Here is a 23,158-nt window from a genome sequence, read left to right as displayed (position 1 = left end):
TGTTATATACCTAGGGGGTATAATATGGGGTACAAAGGGAGGTACCCAACATAATAATGTAATAATGGGATGGGCCATAGTAATAAATAAGGTGGTTAACCCATATCATGTAAGGGACCACAAGTAGTTAGTAATAATGTAATGGGCCCATGGTATTAGCTCGATGGTATGAGGGAACCATGGTAATGATCCATGGTATTGTATGTATGAGGCCTATATAGAGGCTAGAGACTCCACATGGAGAGATGGCCAAAGAATATTGTGAAGGATTATTGTATGAACAAGCATATGGTTTGTGGAGTGTTCTCCTTCCTTAAGGAGTGAATGTATGGTGTTGCCCTACCTTAAGGGTTTGATCAATAAAGAGAATCATTTCTATCTATTTCAATCTTATTATTCTTGGGTTTATTTCTATTATCACATATTTTTGGGTTAGATCTATAACAAGTGGTATCAGAGCTATAACAAGTGGTATCAGAGCACTTTCTTGGGCAAAAAAGTGGAGTTTTTTTTTTTTTTTGCAGGATTTCAGGGGCAGCGAGTTGCAGATCAGATCTGTATGTTTTAGTGCAAGATCTAAAAAATCTAATTGCATATCTGGATTCTATGTGAAAAAATACCTAATTTCAAAAAAAAAAATCGGTTGAATTAGAGTCTGGATGAAGGAGATATCGCTGATCTAAAAATCAGTGGGGTTGCAGACAATTTTTTAGGGCAGCGAGTTTGCGGCGCAGATCTGGATGTCCTGGTGCAAGATCTACAAAATCTAATTGTAGATCTGGATTCTATGTGAAAAATTACCCGATTTCAAAAAAAAAAATTGGTCGAATCGGAGTCCGGATGAGCGAGATATAGCTGATTTAAAATCAGCTCTTTTTGCAGAAATTTTGGTGACAGCGGGAGAGTTGCAGCGCAGATCTAAAATTCCAGTGCCTGGATCAAGATTTCTATCACATGGGTAGATGCAGAATGATTGTTCCATTTCTGAAAACAGGTCATAATAGGGATTCTGAGCAATATTGACTAAATTGTGACAATTTCAAATTTTCGCCAAGTAAGTGAATTTTTTCAAAACCCTTTTCATGGCGGGTCTAGGTTTTACAGGAAAAGATAATGGTCCTACTATTGAAGAATACATAAAAAAACAGAAATCATTATGGAAAAACAATTGGAAATGGTGGGTAGTGGAGCTACTTAGAAAGGAGGCAGCCACATGGTGGGGATTACTTAACAAAATGAAGTGTTACAACCTGCCCGATGAAGAATTTGAAAAATTACTTTTAGACAGATGGTCTCATGCTAGAAATCAAGATAAGGAGAAACATGTGGGGCTATTTCATAGTGGTATATCCTTATTGCAGGTTCATGGATTGATTCAGAAGGAGAAGATCATTATTTCTATAAATCCTAGTTGCAAGCATAATTTTATCAATGTTAATTTGGCAAAAAAATTGCAAGTTCCACCAAAACACATTGAAAACACACATGTGGATGATGAGGATGTTCAAGTGTATAAGGATTTGAAGATTTCTATGGATAAGTATGTGTTGCATGGTGATTTTTATACTTTAGAGATGGATAATATGGATGTTGTTTTGGGATATCCTTGGATGGAATCTGTGAGTACTATTAATATTAATGTGCAGAAGAAATTCCTGAAGCTCTGGTATAAAAAGAAGAAAATTACATTACAGGATATTTCCATCAATAAACAGGTAGAGTACATGGAGGCTGAAGCAGAAGATGTTCCAGGGACTGACATATCAAATGATGAGCCAGTGATGATTGACAATCAAACACAAACAGAAGCTGAAGCAGAAAAGGTTACAAGTGCTGATACATCAGATGAGGGCTCAGTGGTTGAAGTAATATTGGAAGATAAGACACCAGCAAGCACCCCAACATGCACCAGATAACAATCAGACTCTAGTAAAGGGTGAATTAAAGAAAAAGATACCGTGGGTTAAAACTTCAACATATCATCACCCACATCACCCCGCAAGACAACAACCAACAAGATGGCAACCAATTAGCCACAAAGACAACAACCCCCGCAGGACAGATAGAGAGGAGCGAAGATCCACCTACTACACATCAACACAGAAGAGCTACCACGGTCAACTTCCATCTCAAGCGAGCGAGGCACCAGCGAGATCGAGGGTTCACCTTTCTCTTGGATGGATAGATGCACGTGCATGGTACCAGTGGACTACTCTTTTGAGTAGATCTTATTATTTGTGTTCTTCCCATGTTTCGGGGATGAAACATGCTAAGGGGGGTGGAATGTTATATACTTAGGGGGGATAATATGGGGTAAAAAGGGAGGTACCCAAGGTAATAATGTAATAATGGGATGGGCCATAGTAATAAATAAGGTGGTTAACCCATATCATGTAAGGGACCACAAGTAGTTAGTAATAGTGTAATGGGCCCATGGTATTAGTTCGATGGTATGAGGGAACCATGGTAATGATCCATGGTATTGTATGTATGAGGCCTATATAGAGGCTAGAGACTCCACATGGAGAGATGGTCAAGGAATATTGTGAAGGATTATTGTATGAACAAGCATATGGCTTGTGGAGTGTTCTCCTTCCTTAAGGAGTGAATGTATGGTGTTGCCCTACTTTAAGGGTTTGATCAATAAAGAGAATCATTTCTATCTATTTCAATCTTATTATTCTTTGGTTTATTTCTATTATCACATATTTTTGGGTTAGATCTATAACAATTGGTATCAGAGCTATAACAAGTGGTATCAGAGCTATAACATATCATTTCCCTCAAGTCATAAGAATATAGTTTTCCTATGAGTCAACACATGATTCATCTCTATTAGGTTTATTATATAGAAAATTTCCTTTAAATAAAGTTTGACTAGTGTGTGTAGGAACTATATTATTTAATACATAATCAAGATCTGTCAATTCTATTAATGGTAGAGACCTAACACTCATCAACACTCATGGCACACCTTAACATGCTTTGGAACAGTACACTAGCGTTCCTTGGCACCTTGCATGTCTTGGAAAATGTTTGTACCTAGAACATCTTGCCATGAGTAGGACGCCCAAGCACATGTTGGCATTCCCTAGCATAGCATAGCGCTCCCCTATCATGTGTTGGCATGGTTTGTAGTACCTAGCATGCCCTAGAACACCTTGGCATAATATTGCATTTGACAAACATTAGCACTTGGCACACATTGGCACTTGGCATGTATTGGAACATATTATTAGTGTGCCTAGCATGCCCCTTATGAAAAAGATAAAGTCCTGACTAATTAACCCTCTTATGTGTTCATTTCCTTGCATTTTAGCTTGGTTATTCCTTTTGTTGCCTTGAAACTCCTTGACGCGTATTGGCATACTCTGGCACCCTGCACATGCTAGCATGTCTTGGCACCTAGCATGCCTTGGCACTATTTGGAACATGTTAGCACACCCTGGAACTACCTAGCACACTCTAGCACTTATTGACATTCCCTGATATTTCTTGGCATGCCTTAGTCGTGCTTAACATACCTTGTCACTCCCTCCTTGGCATGACAACTAGCACTCATTGACACTCCTCGACACACCCTCATATTCATTCAATTCCATGCATTTTGACCTAGTTCTCCCTTGTGTTGTCCTAGTACTCCCTAACACTCCTTAGCATGCATTGGCACTCTCTAGCACACCTTAGCACTCTTTGATATGCTTTGAAATTTCATAGCATGCATCACACTCCCTGACAGACATTGGCACTTGCCACGTGTTGGCACTTGGCAAGTCTTAGCATGTTTGCATGCATTGAGATGACTTGGTATGCTTTTGCATGGTTTAATATTAAAGTTATTTGAGATCAATTATTGGAAACTAGATGAGAAGAAATAGAGGAAGATTTGGCACTTAGAATGCATTGACACTTGGAACTTGGCACCTATTGGCACCTAATGTTGGTGCCAATACCCATTTTTCACACCCTATCACCTGACACATCTTAGACGCATGCTTCCCTGACACTCTAGCATGACTTAACATTTCCTCTCATACAATGTCACTCCCTCCTTAACACACCTGGAACTCGCTGACACCCCCTATCACACAGTATTATTCATTCATTTCCATGCATTTTTACCTAGTGATCCCTTGTGTTTCCCTGGTACTCCCTGGTACTCCTTAGCATGCATTGTCACACCTTGGCACTTGACACATCTTGGTATGCTTACCTAGATTTCTAACATGCATTGGAACTACCTATCATACCTTGTCACTCCCTACTTAGCACACCTGGAACACACTAACACTTCATTTCCATGCATTTGAAATTGGTGCTCCCTTGTGTTTCCCTGGCACTTCATCCTCACACTCCCTGGCACGCGTTCACACCACACCCTGGAACCTGACACATATTCATATTCATATAAAACCTTGGAACCTTCTGACATGTGCTAGTACTTCCTGACATTCCTCAACACACCTTCGTACTCCCTAACTTTCATTCCCTCGTAGATAGCCTTACTTTTTTTGCAACTTGGGAACCTGACCAAGTCATTGGGAAAACAAATGTTGTGCCCAACCCAAAGTCCCCCTTTGTCTAAAACTACTTTGTCCAACCCCTTATTATAACCATAGGATTGCCTCCTACAAGTGTTATTCTGACCTTCTCCTAACACAATTTATCCTTGAGACACTTGGAATCAATTGACACTCCTTGGTACAAGCTCTTATTCGTCCATTTCCATGCATTTTGACCTAGTTCTCCCTTATGATGTTTTTACACTCCTCAACATGCATTGAAATTGTCTGGCATGTGTTAGCATGCCTTTCCATTCCTTGGCATACCTTGACACTCCTTAATTATCATGCCCTCACAACTACCCTTACTTTTTTTGGGACTTGGGAACCCAACCAAGTCTTTCCTCGACTACAACAACCTAACCAAGTTACAGTTACTACAACTAGATTATGCCTTGTTCACCTAAGAAATGAATATAACTCAGCATAGGTTACTCATGTCCAATTTCAACTTATCCCACTTAACAAGTTACATGTTACCAAGTCAAGGCTCACATATAACCATGGCCATAAAACAACTAAGCAACATAGTTTACATCTTGACATGCCATAACACCTGCCGCATCTAAGAATCCCTTGGCAACATAGTTTACATCTTCTTGAATTGGGAGTTCTTATTTTGTAAATGTGACCCTTGACTATGCCATGAAAACCCTCCAAAACATTCTTAAATGATGGGAACTCCTCTTCATGTGTGAAGCTGGTGAAATATTTGATTTGTGCCTTAGGGAATGTAAAAGATACCCTTAATAGAAAACATGCATACAAATTTGTAGCAAAGTACCCTCAATGTGAGATGTTTCCACTTGTGAAATTGTGCTTCCAAATATGTGAACTCAACAACAAAACATGCCTTAAAATACATAATGTCTCTCAACATATGAAAGAAAAAGTAACCCTTACCCTAGTCTTCCTCTGTTGGCAATTTGGGTCTTTTGTCACAAGGTACCTTCTCTTCTTTGGAAAGAGGACATAAAAAAGTGTTTAGATGTTTTTAAATGTACTCTTCACCTATGTACTTCTCCCTTATGCCACGTGATACAAATGCCAATTTTCATATTCTTGACTATGGTGTTCTTCTTTTATACATGTGACCCTTGACTATGCCATGAAATTCTCCAAAATATTCTTAAAGGATGGGAGCACCTCTTCATGCATGAAGTTAGTGGAATGCGACAAGTCATCCAAAATTCCTCCAAATATGTGATTTTTTCCTTTGGAAATGTTAAAGGTACCCTCAATGGAGAAACGTGTAAATATTTGTGGCCAAGTGCCCTAAATGTGAGATATTTCCACCTGTGCAATTGTGCCTCTTTTTGATGCTCAAATTGGCACCCTAATTGTGCAAGACTCATGAGGTCAACTCAGGGTTGTTGGCATTGTCACCTTATTGAAGAATCCTCTCAATTTGGATTACTTATTGAATCTTGGGGGTATCTCAAAGCACACATTTATAGGGTCTTTTATGTGACTAAATCACTAGCATTGAAAACCATCTTTACATTAGATGGCTCAACATCTTGATGATCCCTTTCCTATTGACAACAACTTTGTATGCATCATTTCTTTAATTGTGGTGTTCATGAGCCTATTTCTGGTTCTCTTCTTTATGGAAACAATTTTATCTCCAATGCCATTATTTGATGAATGGCTACACAGCAGTGACCCTATGAGCCAATCGTTCATTTTGTCGATGTAGTGCCCACATGACACAAACATTCAATGGTCTATCATAGCCAAACACTCTATGATGGGTTTCAAAGATACCCAAGCTATGAAAACAAGATACGTTTTATTGCCAAAGCCTATAAGTAGTGGAAGAATTATATTCTACCAAAGGAAATTACCATCCACACCAATTGTAGGCCTTTTCTTACTATTTATAATCCTTGGGAGTTAGTGCCCTTGGATTTTATGTCATGTTTTCCCTCAACTGAGCATGGTAACATATGTGATTTTTTTGTTGTTGATTTCTTCCTTAGGATGGGATTTTTGGCAACTTATAAGAATATTGTCGCAACAAAATCCACTCATAAGTTCTTCTTAGAGAATATTTTGTTTCAATTTGGGTTTCCAAATACCATATTTCTTGATAGGTATAATAGGTTCCTTAGTATTTTTTGGTTTAACCTTTGGTCCACGATGGACATCAAGCTTGACCAAATCCACTACCTTCCATCCCTAGATTGATAAATAGAAAGTAGTATTCAATAGGATTATTATAAATGTCTTTAGAGTATATAATACCGAACATCCAAATACACGTGTTGAAAGCCTTCCATATTTTCAACATAAATTCGATATAACTCTTCATATTTCTATTGCCACAAGCCTTTTCATGTTTGCTTGGGGTCCCAACAATTGTCACAAATTGATGTAGCTATATTCATGGTATAAAACATGAAGATACTTCCTATACTTGGAACGAGATAAGTAAAGAAGCCAATTTTGAGGAACGTATCCGACAAATTCAACAATGAATTCATGATATTTTGTAGAAAGTTGCCATCTCCAAGTATAAGTAGATACACAATCCATTGGTTTCAACATAAGTTCCAGGTTGGTGACGAGTTATGGTTGGACTTGTATAATGGGCAATTGGCATCCTATAAGAAGCTCATACCACTTTGACACAAGCCTTACACTATTAATAAGGCTATGGGTGGTAATTCTTTTGAGGATATCCATAGGATGATTTATATTACTTCAAAAGTAGGTATATGTTAAAATTATTTATGCTTGATGGGGTGTAGGTCTAGAAAAATTTCCTTAAAAAAATAAAAGAAATGATCACACCATATGGCTCATTATGGATCATTATGACTAATTTTTTTAAATATTATCACTCTAATATTATTTCTCTTACATGCTCTAGGTTCGAGAGCTGAGAAGACCATTGTAGGTGGGCCATATCTCTGCCTTGCTTGTTTTACAGTCCTCTCTACCTCAAATTTTCATAACCTAAAACCTTTTCCTATCCATTTGGGGAATGAAATTTCCTTCACCAATGTGGGAGTGGGAGTGGGAGGGCGATTGAACCACTCTTGCAATCGATATCAATCTCAAACCATACCCAGATGCAAGCATAGATGAATACAAGGGATTGGATTCGAACCCCACCATCGTGGTTGTTGTGACGGTGTTTTTGAAGGTGTTAGGGCCAAAGTGTCAACCAAGATGGATTGAAGAAAAATCCACTGCGTGTTGCCAAGGTGTTCAGGGATGGAACAAGAGGTATGCATTCAATATGTTTGTTTCTGGATTTGATGGCCTCCTATTATCTATTACTAGTGTTGTTGGTATCTATTGAGGACAAAGATCATAACTCTTTTCACTTATGTTCCTGTACTTCTTGGAGAAATGCTCCTTAATCATGGTCTTTCCTGTGCCCTTTTTTTACCAAGAAAAGGTTATATTTTTGTTCATGGATATTATTCTAAAAGACTAGACCTATTCATCTCTAGACGTTACCTCTAAAAAACTATGCATATTTTTCTTCTTTCTATTGTTGCATACCTCTAGGTAGGCTGGCGTATAGTTCTGATCCAAAAAAATTAAACAATCCTCTCATACAAAAAATTTACATTCAACTATGAGAAATAAAAAAAGAATCCAAGAGTCCATTGATCAAAGGAAAGGCAAGTGGGAATATTCAGTGTGCAGCCCATTTAAATCTTCTTAAACAATCCATTCCCTAGGCTAAAGCTTGAGACCTTTTGACAGGAGATTTTCCCCTTGACTTCTTTCTCTGAAAATGTGAGCAAAGGAAACCTGGGTAAGCCCCTCAACAATACCAAGAATTTCCTCATTAGTGATGGTAGATATTTGTAGAGTATACTACCTATTGAGTCATTTTATAGCACATTGAGAATTGTCAAATATTAGAAATTCTGGAACCCCATATTCTGCTGCCAGAGTTTAGATAAGCTTTAGTGCCATCAACTCAGCCTTGTTGTTGAACCCTTTACCAATGCCTGCCTTAAATCTGATTACATGAGACTCATTGGTATGCAAGATGTTTCCTGCCCCTCCTAGTAGGGCTCACCTTGAGAGGTGCCATCAAAATAGGCCCAAGGCTTTGAGCAATCAATTATGTGTTCTGCAATAGGACTGGAGTAGCACATTGGCCATCAGGCTTGTTCACTAAATATTTCAAAGTGGAATGGTCAATGAAAAACTTGAATGGGCCTCCTAGTAAATAGTTTATGAATTTTTGGAGTGAATATACCATCGCAAGTGCCTCCCTCTCAGTTGTAGTATAGTTATTTTCTACTGTGGACAATTTTCTACTGGTAAAATAAATCGGGTGGTTGAGGTTGCCTTCCCTCGACTGAGCCAGAAAAACACCTAAAGCAACGCTTGATGCATAAATGTGGATATGGAACTGTTTTTTCCAGTCAAGGTAGACCAGGACCAATGTAATTACTAGTTTTTCTTTGAGTATGTTGAGTGCACCCTCACATTCTTCTGACCACACGAATCATCCAACCTTCCTCAATATATTTTCCATCGGTGTATTAATCGAGGCGTAGTTGTGGATAAACCTCCTGTAGTACCCGGTATGTCCCAAGGTGGATCTGAGCTATTTTACACTTGCGATGGGTCCATATTCATGATCACTGCAACCTTAGAAAGATCTAAACATACTCCTTCTTTGCACACTATGTGGCCCAAAAGTGTGCCAAAAGGGACTGCAAATATGCAGTACTTCTTCAAATTTGGTAAGATCTATAACTGTATACATCAATTGAACTTACCCACTCTACCTTGTCCACCAGCAATATAATCCCTACTGCTAGCATCTTGTCTATTTTTTTCACTTTCTCCTTAACCCTCAGGTTTAGTGGGTATGGTCGATGCTTTACTAGCTTTGCATCTAGTTTTAGCATGATTTTCATCTCCCCTATATCTCCCTTGATCCCCTTCAGTTTCGCAACTGATGAAGGGAACAAGTCTTCATATTCTCTCAGGAGGTCGAAAATTTCCTTTGTAGTCTGCTTATCCTAAAAATCTCCAATTGAGGCTAACTTGGGTTTGTCATTGGTTCCGATGTTATGTTTCTGCAACTTCAATGGGAGTAAATGTGGATCATCATTGACATGTCCATCCTTGATATCCCTTTCCTCTTCGGTTTCGTGGAATGACAGATGTTGTAATTCCTCTAGATCATCTTTATCCAGGTCTTTGTCCACCTTCCCATAGGCTATTGCTTCATGATATCTGGACTCGTAGATATGTTGTAAATTCTTATGATCTATGCACCCCTCCATTAGCTGACTCGAGGTGAGAAGAATCCGCTTGACAACCTGCAACACCTTAGTTAGCCTCTTTTTGCGGTCTAAAAATCAAAAGCTACTGACAAACTAATCAACCAAACTGTCCCAATCTCCAGTATGTTTCCTTATTTCTTCTTGTACATACTAAGATTTTGGAAAGGTTCTTAGGGTGTGTATAAAACCTAGAAATCCTTTGGAACTCCTTCCCAATTCCATCTCTCTTACAATTTTTCAAATGTTGTCAAGGATTAGAGTCCCCCCTGTATTTGACGAAATCGTGAGCGTACTCCCCCACTTGTTTAAATCTTACTTCCATGGATATTTTGATCTTCTCCCATTCTCGGAGGTAGTTGCAGTGAACTCCCCACCATATTTGCGATGTCACTTGTAATGTGACATTTAGTAGAGGTACTTTATGTTCTTGAATAACCGTTGCATCAATCTTGTTGATAAATGAATTTACTGAATCTATACCATTAAAGATAGGGAAATATCGTACCTCAGTGCATTTCCAATTGATCCAACATATTGTGGCGCAATGTCTAGTGTTGATTTCATATCCACCCCACTACCAATTATCCCCATTTCCATTGGCGGGGGTGGGTCCATATCACCTTCTAGACCCACTTTGGTTGAGTCCATCTTCGCCATTTCCACTGAGCTTCCTTCCATACTTTCTCCCTCTTCTAGATCTCTTAACACCACTGTTTCTTGGTGCAATTCCTTTGTTGCCTTTTAATCGCTTGCATGGCCCCTAACCATTTCTACAGTATACATGCTCTCCTTTGCGCTCTTAGATCCCTGGCCTTTCAAAAGTCATCTGCATCCATCCTCGTGACATTCCCATAGTTCCCTGCTTAGTAGAATCCTTCCCTTTAGGTCCTTACCCTAGTACTAGGTTTTTAAACTATCATGCTTGGGTTCTGGAACACCAACAAGCCCTCTTCCACCATTAAAACCTTAATCCATGGGGTAACCTCTTTCTGTAGCTTCCCTTGCAACCCCGATCAGAACATGTCTTCAAATTTCATTAGTGTTTTAGTGGTCATTGGTTTCTCTATAATCTTAGGCTTTCATTGGTAGCTCATAGTGTCAATCCATTCAGATATCTCAAATCTACTTACTAAGTGTGACCTATTTTTGTTATCACAATAACACTCCTCCATGAATGTCAATCAAGAGGGATAATATTGGCATTGATTGTTCCAGGTATTTGTTTAGAATACTTTGAAAGGCCTTGTTCATGAGAAAGTTAGTGAAAGATAAACCTTGTAAACTTTTACAATATTGAACAATTTATCCGAAACGTTCAAGTAGAGGTTTCTTATCACATGATCTAATTTGTTGGGATCAATAATATACATTATAAACAAGTGAGAAGAGAGAAATTTAGTTTCTTGCAACAATAACCAAAGTTTCATTTGTCATTTGACAAAAGAAGTTAGTACATAGGTGAGGCTAGGCCAACCCCTTAAAAATAACGATAAGGCCTTACTCTTTTGCAGTTCCTTGACCACAAGGGTCTAATTGAAAAACACATAGTTCCTTTAAATATTTGTAGGTTGAGGCAATCGCTTCAAGCACTCGAACTTCAAGATAATCCAATATTTGTAATTTTTTACAATAATAAATCCATTATGCACACTCCTCATCATAGAGTTGGGTAGAGAGGGAGAATTCTTGATTGATTCCAACCTTGTAAATGAACAACCTTGCCTACTCATTAGTTAGACTCTCCACCACTAGTTGAAGAGGTATATGTGCCCTGAATCAAGGATGATATCTTAACACGAGTTATCAACACTTGAACATAGTTGCCATGGATCTCATGGACAAAATATGGAGAGACTCTTTGAATCTTAGGAAACATTTTCTCATAATCTACTTAATCTATAGGTAGTAGGGCTTCAATTTTTTCCATTTACTGGGAAATCTCACCCAAAAATTCAACCATTGAAGAATCAATCCTATGCTAAATCGCACCTACCTTCTCATTTTTAAGATCTTTGTGAGATTTCACCTATGACCCTTAAAGTTAGTTCCCTTTAGCACCTTGAATGGTGGAATAGAAGGCGTTGCAATAGGAGGAAAACTCCATTCCCCTTTACCTTTGTCAAGACCTTTAGAGACACCTGTAATCTATACCCCTCCTCTAACTCAACATGATTTTTTTTTCCACTTCTTTTACAAACCCTCCCTTCAAGGGAATCCTCGTAGGAAGAGCTTGTGGTTGAAATATTATGAAAAAAAAATGGGGCACACTATCTCTTTACAGGGTTTCAAGGGATGGGTATTGGAAAATAACTGTCTTATCCTCTATAACCCTTAAGACCTTCTCAACACATAAGTGAAACAACAAATTGATAATTGGACTGAAAGATAGATCTCAACGTTCAAGGCCAAACTCAAATAGAAAGAATCACACCATGGATTAAGCATTGGAATTAGGTTTTGGTAGAATAAAGGACTTCCTTTCAAGACAATGACCTTGTTTTTAGCATTCTCAAATGGAAGGTTTAAAACCCACATTAAAAAGGGGATATTTTAACCTTAGCCTTTGCAACCTTTTCCCAAGATGAATCTATTTAATGGACTATCTTGGATATGTTAGGTCTTGGATTTATAGAGTACCCAATCATTGCTTTTGAGGCCAACTCCCTAGATCCAACTAAAATTTAGTCCTATTGAATAGGAAACTTGAAAAATCCTGCTAATAGGAGACATTTTTCCTTCCTTTTGATTTATTTACAACAAACTTTAGTGCCTCTCCTTTCTTATCTTCCTCTTTCCCAACAAAAAATCATTAATCTTATATCATAAACACTCTATATAGGTAAGCATTGGAATCATTTTCCTCAACTCATGGGGTACCTTTACACCTCAACCCATGCAAGTGGACCTAAGTCCATGGTACAACCCATCACACTCTAATATGGTTCTAATTGTCTCTTCAAAACTAGGGCATAACACACCTTACAATGTGAAATGGTTAAGCCATCTAAAACTCATGCGCTTTTTGCCTTCATGGAACATATTCTAGCTAGTGTTAATCAAACACAATGCACTAACACCACTAACACACACCAAAAGTCGAAGATAACTATAAGATGTGGCCCACACCCAAGCACTTAGACTACACCTCCACAAAATGCACCTTCAACTTTGGATGTCCAAAAAAAATACTATTCTAATCCAATATGGCCTATTTGTTAGATTTGTGTAATTCAATCTTTATCAAATCCTTGCATCTCCTTAACACCCCATGAGAAATATACTCCAATGGTCACCTTCCAAGTTCCAATACCTCCTTCTACAACATGAAAAAACCACCTATATATGTTGCAACAACCTTGCCAACCTCTTTAGTGGGTTGCACATATATTTCAAATTTCTTCTTCATCTTGCAAAGTGGTAGCGCAAGGAGAGGGTATCAACTTCGATCAAAGAATGTTCACTTAGTATCACTACCAAGTTGCCTTTCTGCAACTTGTCAAATGTCTTAAGTTAGCTTCACAACTTCTCATGGTGCATAACTTGCTTTTCTACACCTCTAAGTGAGACCACAACCCCCCAACCCCTCTAACTATTCCATCTCTTCAACCCTTGTTAGAGTCTTCTTGGACATGCACCCATGCCTCGAGTAGAACATAACACTAGCATCCCAAATGTGCATGATCGTTCCATCTTTTAATGTCTTGCAAAAACCACACCATTCACACTATTTAAAATGAAATGTTTACATCTTAAGGCAAAGCACCTACTTTTCTTATGAAAACCTAAACTATGTGAGTGACTCAGAGAGGACTCCATTTTATCAACATAAAAACATAGGGTCTTACAAACCCATTCACATAATAATTTGGATATATTTAACATAGGGTACATACCCTACTCCATCCAATCTTTTCATATGACTTTTAAGAAACTATCACTTGCTTTTAATTATTAAGTCGACTTACTATATACTCTCTTTTGTTTGCACCCACTTAGTATGCAAGAACACCTAAATATTTTCAATACAAGCAAGTTAAGAGTACATGCTTCCTTCTGAGAAGTCTCACATTCAAATTCCAAAAATAGAGTATGTCCACCTCCATAAACTTTCATAAAAACAATAATCTTAAAATTAAATTATTATTATTATTATGATAAATACGCCAAATATGCAAAAAAAAATGTTTTCAAACACAACAAAAAAACTTCCCAAGGGCGTTAGTTTCTGAAATACAACTAAAAACATACTATCCAAGAGAAAATAAAATAATGTATAATGTATTTAAGTGAAAATAATATAATGTATTTATAAAATAAAATAATGTAATTATTGTTTTTTCAGGAGGGAAAATTTTAGCATATTTGAAAATCCCTCCTAGCCCGAATCTTTGTTTAAGTTCTAGAACAGGTAGTATATGTTCACTTTTCACAAGGCCGGAGCGAAAAAAAGATTTAAGAGAGTTGTGAATTAGGGTTATCAAACCCCACCAACTGATCTTCACTCCATTGACTGTGCCAAGGTATGTTTCATTTTCAATTTCATTGCATTTTCAGTGTTCCACACAGAGAGGAGATTCAATGCATTTTTCAATTTTCCACACAGAGAGGAGAGGAGTAAGTCGAAATTACTTTTAAAAGTCTATAGCCGCTCGCAACATAAACTAGTTCTCTTCCCGCAACAATACAAATTTAATCATTCATCAACCTTCAAAATTTATTCCCGTTCCTTCTTTAGCTCCAACCTATTTACTAATATGATCCCATAAAGGTAAGAGTTTTCTCTGATGCGGTTGAAGATCAAATTTATACTTTCATTATCATTGGTCCAATGTCTCCCATGTGACTGGATGATTGTGGCCACTGTGTGACTGTGGGTAGTCAACAAAATATTATGCGATGGCTCATAGCATCTATAATCATCAAAAGGGTTGATTGCTTAACCAGAGAAAGCAACCTCGAGGATGCAACAAAACGCAAGCAACGACCTAGATCCAACTGGAAAGTTACAAGGAAAAACAAAGCCAAAATGAAATGTTGGATTCAATCAAAGATAGAGAAAAACCAGACGCATGGAGCGCGCCCTAGATCCAAAGACAATATTAAATGAAACCTGGAGCCGACGATACACCACATAGTTATGGGGGTACTCAAATATGGTGGTTGATGCAAGGTATGCTCACTTTAGAGGCTTGATACATCTTGAGGAGTGAAATGGTCGCTCTGAGATACATCACACTGATACATTGCTTTCGCTTGGACTCTTTGGCTCTACTTGAACTGAGAAAATCACGATGATACCATCGATGGGATAGAGGAAATCCCAGAAAATATCCTTGTCATTACCTTCTACAAGCCATTGAATTTTACTGGCAGTCCTAATGGTGCTAGTAAAACAACAAAAATTGAATGCTTAAAGCATGCTTGCACTTGAGAGCCGCCTCCAGGCTTTGTGCACTCAAAGGAACAGGTTTGGAGGATGCCTGCAGCTGGTGAGATGGAGCTACCCGTGACTGAGTTTTGTTCCTGATGGTTGATAGAATATGGATATATGTTGCAAATCCAATTTATGAGTTTATTTCTTAACTTCTCTTTTGCTATCCGGGTAAGCATTTTCTGGGCTTGTTTTTGCGTGTTTGGGGGTATTTCTCTTTCATGTTTTTGGGTTTATTATTTCTTGCTCTATACAAAAATGGCATTCTTGGGCATGCGTAGTATATCTATTTTTGCCATATATATGTACATCTTCCAATGCATGTCTGGAAATTATGTGACAACTCTTCGAATATAGAGTGATATTATTGCAATCTCCCTTTTATGTAAGTACCCACTTGTGTAGAGAGTTCATTCAGAAGGCTTGTAAAAGACGGAGACTGAGAGACAGTGAGCCAAAGAAATAACTCGTCGGAAAAGAAATCCCTCACCTCTTTACAGTTTAGGAGTGCCTTCAGCAGGAGTGTTTTGCCGGAACCACCCTTCCCTAACACGCCAATGCGCGAGAAAGGAGAGTCAGTCATTTCATCCATCACCAACTTCTGGAGTGCTGAAAGAGCACTGTCTTGTCCCACAATCAAGGGTTCTTTGATGAAGGAACCCGTTGAAGCAATCAGAGGTTGGGAGGCAGTTGCAGAAGAAATGGCTGAAGAAGAAGCCGAGGATTGGATCATTTCCTTAATATCCCCAAGTTCCTTTAATACGCTGGCCCAGCTCATCAAAGGAACCAAGTCAAGATGTTGGAAGATCTCTGAACTCATCTTCATGACACTTTTACTTGTTTTATACCGAGAGACAATGTCCCAGCTGGGTATTGTGCACTTTTGAGCCATTGTTGTTGCTTGTTGGAGAAGGCCCTCCAACTTTGTAAGCCATTCATTAACGGCTTGTGCAGCCTCATTACGAATTCCTTTCTTCCAATTGAATTGGAGGCGATACTGTTGGATCTGGCTTACAATAGGCTCGATTCTTCATACCTTCTCTCTAAGAGAGTTCAACTCTTTCTTGCAGCGGCGCGCAATATTAATCTGATCTAGAATATAGTGGACTGAGATGTCGATGCCAACACCAATAATGCCAGAGATGAAGCCAGGATCATGCATGATATCATTGTTATGCAATCCTCGGAGCGCTATAACACGACATAAATTCACTAACATAGACCAGACGACCGAATATGTATTTTGAAAAATCTCAAAATGGGAATTTCTATGGCAATCACTCAACTCCGACAATAACACCCACAATACAGAGCCTCAAGCGAGAAAACCATGGAATGCAATGGTGAAACTAAAACCCAACCAGGCAGGTGGTCAGTAAGGAGAACCTGTATAAATTCTATATATTCAGCACAAATATATGGAGTAGTAAATGATTGCATATTTATACTGGTGGTGCCTGCTGCCATCCGCGTCATTTGACAAATCACAGACTCTAAAAATTTAATTAAAAGGATAAAGTTTTGATATCATGTTTTATACTTTATTTAAATTCGTTGATGTTTCCATGGTTTGTAGCAATGGAGCTACCCATGACTAAGTTTTGTTCCTGATGGTTGATAGAATATGGATATATGTTGCTGATCTGGTTTGTGAGTTTATTTCTTAACTTCTCATCTGTTATCTAGGTAAGCATTTTCTGGGTCTGTTTTTGCGTGTTTGGGGGTCTTTCTCTTTCATGTTTTTGGGTTTATTATTGCTTGCTCTATACGGATATGACATTCTTGGGCATGCATAGTATGTCTATCTTTTCCATATATATGTACATCTTCCAATGCATGTTTGGAAATTATGTGACAACTCTTCAAATATAGAGTAATATTATTGCAATGCCCCCTTGCCTTTGCCTTCACTTTTTGATATCTGTCATGATCAAAGGAAATCAAAGTAGAGGAGACTGCATAAAACCATGCCCTTGGGATTGCAAATTGTCATGAATTAATATTTATGTTCGCGTCCTTGATTGCTCTATTTTTACCCTATTCCCATAAGCCTTAACCTCTGTTTTATCTCTATTTAACCCTCTCATTCCTACACTAATCCAAGATAATCATCTATTCCTACATATACTCCGTATTTCATAATTAAGATTTATTAAGTGATCTATTAATTACTTTACATAGATTTCATACCTTTTAGTATCTCTTGTAACTTATGTTTAACTTTCCTAAAAGTAATTGAAGAACTAAGTGTTAATAATTATTTAGTGTGATCACTGCAGGCATATTCTTGCACCGCCAACAAGTTGCTCCATGATCTCTGTGATATTCCACGTGGGCGTTTTGATCCACAACTCCTAGTTGAATTTCAAACTATTTGAGGATGGACATTAGCAGTGTATAGTCAGGGATACTTGCCAAGAATGTGGTCTATGGCCAGAAAAGTTCGTGCCTTATTATAACCATCAGGCAGTTTTGCAATGTTGTTTGTTAGTCCGTTTGGCCGAAAGGCTTGAATAGGAAATGGCTATAATTAGAAGAATATGGCTAAGGCCGAGAGACTATATGTAATGTAGACCGTAGATAGAGCTAGGGAGAAGAAGAGAGATCTCTGAGTTGTAATTTCACTTACTTTGTAATTTTGTATCGCCCTCGGTTTTGGGCTAGACTCGCATTATCATGTATATTCGCTGATCAAGTTAATACAAGGAATGCACCATGTTTTCTTCACATTGTGTTTAATTTTTATTTCATGCATGATTAAGTGTTGAACCATTTCGTTTCCTAAATGGGAAATGAGCTAGTTGGCTAGGGCCCAGCCAACCCAGCTCATTTACTCTTGTGCTTTCGCCATTTAAAAAGTCCATGTGAACATTTGTTTATGCACAGTTGCATGGCTTTGATTGCTCTTATGTTTATTTCAGAGTTCTGAGTTAAATTCATTTCATAGTCAAGCGTGAACGGATCCGTAGTTTGGAAGTTTAATTAAGTTTATTTCTTTCTTGCAATTTCTTTCCTGCAAATTACTTTCTTGCAATTTCCTTCCTGCAATTCTTTTCCTGCAATTTTTGCCTTAGTTTTCTTCCGCTCAGGTCATGCAGGAAGATTCTTCCTATACCAGTGCATGTAGTTTCTTGCACTCCGGTTTTACTTTACAACAAGTGTTACGTTCCTTTTCTTGCTGATAATTCCATTTATTCCTGCAAGAAAACGTATTGTAGATTCAAGTAATCATTCTCAATGTTAAGAATTATACTTTTGAAGGATCTTTACATGAATTAAGAAAGAACATTATTACAAATACCATACTTTATACTTGCAGTTTATGACTTAAGAACAAGGAACATAAATGTTATAAGTGAATTGGCGAAAGTTAGTTGATGTATGAAAATTACTTTGACTGCTGCTTGATTATTTCGAATTGTTTTCGCCTTATGAAGTTTACTTTCATTGCAAAGTTCAGTTAATTAAAGCATTCTTTTTCACATGTAATTTATCTTAGAATCTGGCTTGTAATTGCAATTCTTTTCAACACGTCTTTTAATTCTTTCAAAAGTAAAGTGGAAACTTTGGTGAAGGAAGCTCTGTCTCGGTGCAAGAGTTGGTCTCTTGTCACAGGAACAGAGTGCTCTAAGCCTTGAGGCTTAGAGCACCTCGATAATGACATAATTCTTCAGTAAAGAAGGTAAAATATACTTTTTCACATAAGTATTGTATCCGCACTAGTGCAAGCAGATTGCAACAGTACAAGAACAGGTTGCTTGGTGTAGAAGGAAGATCAATTGAGAAACATATCTTTGCAAGAGCCCACTTGTTAAACTGTTAACCATCTATACTGAAGATAAACATAGTATTTCATTTTAGCATTTAGTATTGTTTCCAGTTGTGTGAAAGTTCCTTTACTTGATTTCCTCGCAAATTATTCTTTTACATTCCAACACCAGAATTGCTTTGGTGTCAATTGTCTTTAAGATTGTTTTCTATCTGATTCTGCAACATTTCATTTAAGTAGGATTAGGAATAGGAAACGTTCATACCACTTCTAGCATTGCCTGTGCTTCATCTCTAAGTTTACAAAACCCCTGGTTTGACAATTAAGTGTTGAGGAGTTTTCGTCAGTGCAATTCCTGCACCCAGCAATTTACTATTCCACACAGCTGATGCTACGACTCCCTTCAACTTGACTATGGAGAATGACCATTCTCACCTACTTACACCTATTCCAGAATAAGATAAAACAAAAATTCAAAAGCAGTTGTGTATAATAATGGTGCTAGAGCTAATGGATCTTTACGTAATGCACACTTGAATTCTCACATCTACAGATAAACTAGTTCCAGGGAAAAAACACAGATTTGTTTGATGCAAGATCATTCTACCAAAACACACTCCATTGCCTCATCTTACTTCTTTGATACCATGTTGAAAAAACTTTTCTGATCTACAGATAATTACTTGTGGTATTATTTACCATTAGTTTAGCTTATTCAATTTTCATCAAGTAATTATACATCAGAAATTTAACCAATACTATTATAGTTATAGTCTAAGAGATTTTACTTGAAACATAGGAACACGTATATGGGAACAAAGGCAAATTTGGCTCTAGCTACTGCAACTAGAGCTTGCACAGCTCTGATAACACTGGTACAACTCCTTGTCTTTCTGCTTTGTCCCAGTGATTGGATTTTCTAGCCAAATTTTGGTATTTTGACTTGTACATTTCTTGCTCAAATTTATACATAAACACTATGTTATTTGGTGGTTTATTTTGTTTTGGAAAGCCACTAGACACAACTTCTACTTGGATGTAAACTAGCACATTTGGGAAATCAAAGGGATTTTGGCAAACTCTTACTGAGGGTTCTTGGAAAGAGGCATTCGATGGACTTGGTTTGTCTTTACTCCTGATATCAAATCCTTCTATACAGGTAATATTAACACCACACTGTCTATTCAGTTTCTGAGTTAAAACTTTCCATTATGCATTTGTATATCCGTTATCTGTTCTATTTTACATGTTTAGCTGTGATTGATATGTTCTTTGTTTGTTTTATTTCTTACTTGGTATGGAAAAATGCATAATTGAAACTAAACTTTGAAATATATATATATATATATATATATATATATATATATATATATATATATATATATATATATATAAATCCAGAAAAAACCCTTTAACTACATTTCATCATGATCAAAGCCTATGGCTTTGCTAAAATATGCCTGCAACTTTAACAACAGAAAAGCTAGAGACTCATTGTAGGTTGAACATGTCTTTAAGAATTATATAGCATCAAATCAACACCTCTGAGTAAATGAAAATGCAGCTTAAAAAAATACTAACATTTTTATATACATTAAGTCAATTTCCTTTCAATCTTGGGGTTTGAAACAATTTATTTTCCCATAGATATAAATTTTCTTAAAACCATGCAGTAAATTTTGTCTTATCTATGGAAAATATTTATACTTTGTTTGACTTAACATTGTGTCTTCCCATGCGAGTCACTCTTTTAAGGATTCAATTTATCACTGTGGTAATATTTTTTTGTTTAGCTGGTTCATATCCTTTGTTAGATTTTCTATCTTGTTTAACTCTGACAGTTTTCTCCACAATACTAGGGTGAACTTAATTGGCAGGTACAACAGTAGTAAGGGTGTACTTTTTGCAGGTCCATACAACAGTAATAATGGCAACAGTTTGTCATGGTTCCTATGCACATTATAGTATGAGGGAGGTGTTGTTATGTAAGAGAGTAGACGGTATATTTCCAGTTTTTCTACCCTCAATTAATTTCAATTTGCATGTTGTTTAAGATTAAGCAATTCCATTTTTTCTTTAGTTCAATTCAGTTTGTAGTTTAGATTCAGTTCAGTTCAGTTCTACATGCATGATATAATATTTGGAGGGCACAAAACCCTATATAATCAGAGCGCTTTTGCATGATAAGGTTCCAGTCTAGGTAGGGGGCACAATTCTCAAGGAAGGGGATGCATGCTTCTGTTTGTCTTCCAGTTGAGATGCACTTACTTGGCACACTTATCCATGCAACAAGGGTACACTAGATGATTAAACTTGGGCTAGCATTTGACTGAGTCACCTTGAGTGCTTCATGCATGTGACCAGATACTTTGTATCTTTTCTCATCTTCCTATTCTATAAAGGAGATGTAGTGAACACTTCCGTGTTGGTTAGAAAGCTTTTGGTTTTGAGGTATTGCATTGTATCTTTTTTTTTTGCATTTAATAAAAGATAGATGTGCTTAAGAGTTCAGATTTGTGTACATGCTCTTATTATTTTTCTGCAGTGTGTTTTTGTAGATTCTAGTATACCCATCAAGGGCTTTAAATTACCTAGGATCTTAGGAATATTCTTTTAGTGAAAAATTTACTTACTATTGTCTGGATTACATGGTATCGGAGCACTTTCACTGAAACTAATAGGAAGTTGTGCATGGATAGGATTGCAACTTGTTAGAGGGAGTTGTTAAAGGGTTTCAAGGGTGGGATGCCCGAGTTTTAGCAAGTGAAGCAGATTTCGACTAGTTAAAGGTTGTGGCCCATGGGGTGTGATGTCCCAGTTGCTCCAGGGATTGGAGTGTTATTTTGCATGTTTGCGAAAGGTGGCCTCCACCTATAAGAGGTTGCAAGTTTGATTCTTAGTTCTCGATATGTTTTCATGTTTGTTTAAAGAGTTGTAATCACAAGTAGTTAGGGTCTTTAGGATTGTCACATGTTGGAGGGTACTTCCAACTCTATTATAGTTCAGGATGCAACATCTCTTGGAAGAGGTTGAATTGTGGTACCTCGTGGAGAAGGATATTTTACTTTCAATAGATACCAAGGAGTTGGTTGAGCATGATTAGAAATTGGTCAAACTAGAATGAATAGTTTTGGATTTGGTGAAGAATCATCTAACCCCTTTCATTGTAGAGAAAATGATTGATAGGAAAATGCATATTACCTTGATTACATTGTATTGGAGTGAGAACATGTCTAGGAGAATGCTCTTAATGAAGAAATCGTCCATTACTTGCATGAGAAACACTACTACAGTAGTTATATATCTGATAAAGATCAAGAGTTGAGAGATCAATGAGCTACACTTGATGACAAGGTAGAAGAGAATGGACTAATTTTGATCAGTTTGAATGGCTTTGGTCCATCTTGGCACCATTTTGTACAGTTTGTATGTGCTTGTGAGAAGCTACCCTCAATTGAAATTTTGTGGGATGCATTTATTGAGGAGGAAATGAGATTGGAGATGGTTTCAACTAGTGATGAGGATGTACCAGAGCTAGCTCTCATTGGGAGGGCGAGGAAAGGAGGAAATAAAATAGGATTTGTGAAGGGTTAGAAGAATAAGGAAGATTTAATCTCTTCTAACAAGCAGAAGAATAATTTGATCCATAGCAAGTGCAAGAAGCCTGGAAAATATGCTTCTCAGTATCTTGAGAAGTAGGGGAAGGGTAAGCAACAATAAGAGTAAAATAGTTTGCAAGAATTGTAGAAACTTCGAGTATGGATGGCCACTATGCTTCTTAGTGTTCTAAGAAGAAAGGGAAGTGTAAGCAACAACATAAATAAAAACATTTTCTAGGAATTCCAGAAGCTTTAGGTTCATACAAATTCATTAACAGGTGTGGTACAACCTTTGCCATGGTGTCACGCCTTTCCACCAACAGTGTTTCAAGTGTTTGTGGTATGTTGAGAAGTGGAGCCTCAAGACATGACAGTAAAAAAAATAGCTTTTTTAAATTGTTCAGATGAGTATACCTCACCACTTCTAGTCAATGTTATCTACCTGTAGGAAAAAGTAAATAGAGCACTCCACATGAGGTACATGATGTTATTTGCCTTGAGGAAAATGTAAATAGAGAATTGCACAC

Source organism: Pinus tabuliformis, chromosome X, assembly GCF_031772625.1.
Source record: "Pinus tabuliformis cultivar Carrire ecotype Pingquan chromosome X, CPIR1, whole genome shotgun sequence".
In the NCBI taxonomy this organism is placed as follows: domain Eukaryota; kingdom Viridiplantae; phylum Streptophyta; class Pinopsida; order Pinales; family Pinaceae; genus Pinus; species Pinus tabuliformis.
The sequence above is the reverse complement of the archived record's forward strand: the minus strand, read 5'-3'. Positions refer to the sequence as shown.